This window comes from Suncus etruscus, chromosome 6, assembly GCF_024139225.1.
Source record: "Suncus etruscus isolate mSunEtr1 chromosome 6, mSunEtr1.pri.cur, whole genome shotgun sequence".
NCBI classification, from domain to species: domain Eukaryota; kingdom Metazoa; phylum Chordata; class Mammalia; order Eulipotyphla; family Soricidae; genus Suncus; species Suncus etruscus.
The window spans coordinates 63,069,155-63,072,251 of NC_064853.1; the positions used below are offsets into that span (position 1 = coordinate 63,069,155).

General features: G+C 34.4%; 1 pseudogene; it reads right to left on the reverse strand.

The window, feature by feature from the left end:
* Positions 1–246: 246 nt before the first annotated feature.
* LOC126011781 (heterogeneous nuclear ribonucleoprotein F-like) lies at positions 247–939 on the reverse strand (annotated as a pseudogene).
* Positions 940–3,097: the final 2,158 nt, after the last annotated feature.

Sequence of the window (3,097 nt, forward strand, 5' to 3'; positions counted from 1 at the left end):
TAAGCTTCTCCCTAGTGCTTCACCCACCTGGGTTTTATCCTATTTCCCTTCATATATACCTTATCCTTCTTTATTCCTACATAAACATTGTTATAAGAGAATAAACTATCTCTAACATCAGCCTGAGACCTCATCAGGAGCTGGGGAGAATGTCCTAATTCCAAGAATGCGAGAATGCACTGGGTGGAAGGGGTTGACCCTTACAGCTAATAGGATCCTCACATGGACATCAAACACCATCTCTCTTTATATATGACAGTATAGCCCAGAGAGACAATAGCTGAGGTCTATCCCAAACAGGTGGTGAAGTGCAGAAACCACTGCTCTTCTCATAACCCGGATAGCCTGCACTCTAGGCACCAGATCTCATTCTGTGCCTACCTGCTTGTTTGACAATATAAAAATGTATCTCCAGGCTACACCCAGGCTGATCATAGGGCCCAGACTGCTGTACAGAAATGAACTTTAGAGGGAGATATGAGTACTATCTTTTTCCTGGCTTCTCTTAAATAAATACTGCAATATTTCTATGCCATATTCTCCTGTGCAACCCTAGAGTCTTCCCAGCTAACTACTATAAAGCAAACAGCATGAAGGCTTCCGTTATCTTGCCTGTGGTGTTCACAGTCAATATTATCCCATTTAGCATTTAACCTCGAAAAGAAGTGAACAATTTCTTCCTTGGTGCATCTAAATGGTAGTCCTCGAAGTTGCATGAAACCACCATTGGCGGTGTTAGTCCTTTTTGGATTGTGGTGCTCCAACACTCAATCTCTCTTGGTTTTATATGATTTGAACACCTTAGTGCACCAGTGTTCTATGCTGTCCCTGTTTTGTTTTTATTTTTTTCAGAACCAATTTGACATTATATTCTGATACAAGTTTAAGAAAAGCCTCATCAGTCTGTATACCGTCTTGCCTTCTTCCAGTTCTATTCATGTTATTTACATCACACGATTACTTAATTCTTTACAACTATGTAGTATTATATCGTATATATAAGGGCACAAATAGGTACAAATATTTTTTATTAATATTCAGGTATGTGAAGGTAGATGTAAAGATGTGGAATTTTTTAGCAGCTCTATTTTCTTTAGTGGCAGAACTGGAGTATTTATATATGTGTATATATATATATATATATATATATATATATATATATAATCCACTTGCACTTGTCTCATTGTGATTTCAGTTTGCATTTCTTTAAAATAAGAGGCTATAAACACTTTTCATATGACTACTGGCGATGTGTTCACCCTCATTGGGTAGTGTTTGTTGAGTTCTTCTTTCCATTCATTGTAGATTTTGTTTTGTTTGGGACCACACCCTTCTATGCTAAGGGCTCTCTGCTGGCTTTGCACTCAGGTATCACTTCTGGCAGTGTTCTAAGGATCTTACTGAGTTCTGGGTTTCTAACTATGGTTAGTGGGTATTATTCTGGCCCTCTGTTTCCATTCTTGTTAGGGTTGTTGAAATTATCATTTAGTTTTGTGAGTACTTCATATACCTGAAATATTATACCTTTATTTAAAGTATTGATTGCAATATTATTTTTTATCTGGTAATTGTCTTTGTATTTTCACCACTTATTTTATGATATGGAAAATTTTACATTTGGAATAATCTCATTTATTTTTCCTAATTTGTTTTGTTTTGTTTTGTTTTTGTTTTTGGACCACACCCATTTGATGCTCAGGGGTTACTCCTGGCTAAGTGCTCAGAAATTGCCCCTAGCTTGGGGGACCATATGGGATGCTGGGGGGATCGAACCATGGTCCTTTCTTGGCTAGCATTTGCAAGGCAGACACCTTACCTCTAGCGCCACCTTTTCGGCCCCTATTTTTCCTAATTTTGCCTATTATTGAAGACAACTTTGTGGTCAATAATCTGGAGAGTTTTGTGTGTTTTTCTAAAAGCTTTTTAAAATAAATTTGGTCCTATATCAATATTTTAATCTACTTTAATTTTTGTGTATGGTCTGAGATTTGGCATATACCTACTCAATTTATTTAGCACCACTTTTTAAAATGCTTTCTTTTCTCCACATCATGGACTCAGTCACTTTGTCAAAAATAGCTTGTGCAGAAATTTGAGAGTTTTTATTTGAGTTCTTAATTCTATTTCATTTGAGAATAACTTTATTCCAGCTACAACATTTTGAATGCAATAGCCTTATGATACAATATAAAGCCAAGAAGAGCAAAACAGCCCATCTCCTAATGAGTAAATATGGCTGTTTGGGGAAGTTTATGATTTCATAAAATAATTAGTAGAGTTTTTCTTGTGCTCTTAAAATTATCAATAAGATATTCTTAGGACTTATATCAATGGTAATTTGATAAGAATTACATTGGTTCTGAATAAATGCTTTGGATTGACCACCATTTTGATAATGCTATATTTTCTAAAACATATTTTCTCATGTCTTGAAATCTCTTATACTTTTTAACTGTGATGAAATTTTAAATGTATGTCTTTCAAATCTTTTTTTTTTGTTAATTCCTAGGTGCTTGATGCTTTGGGACACTATTTTGAATTGCATAATCTTTTAAATTTATTTTTCTAGTTTATATTTTATATAGAAATGCAAACCAATATTGCACAGTGATTTTGTAGGTTGCAAAAGTGTTGTACTAGTTAATTGCTTCTAAGATATTTTAGTGGAGTCATTATGTATTTTCTATAATAACTGCAAATAGTATTAGTTTAACTTATTTTTCTATTTATAACTTTTTCATTTATTTTTATACATTAATGTTCTAGCAAATACTTTCCAATACATTATTGCATAAAAATGAAAAAAATGTCCAATGTCTATCAGGGGTCCTCAAATTTTTTAAACAGGGGGCCAGTTCGCTGTCTTTCAGACTGTTGGAGGGCCAGATTATAGTAAAAACAAAAATTATGAACAAATTTCTATGCACACTGCATATATCTTATTTAGAAGTGAAGAAACAAAATGGGAATAAATACAATATGTGGCCCGCGGGCCTTAGTTTGAGGACCATTGGTCTAAATAAACCGTCATCACACCTGGTATCTGAGGGAAGGCATTCAGCATTTACAAAGTTGTTTGTGGGTTTATTGAAAACTG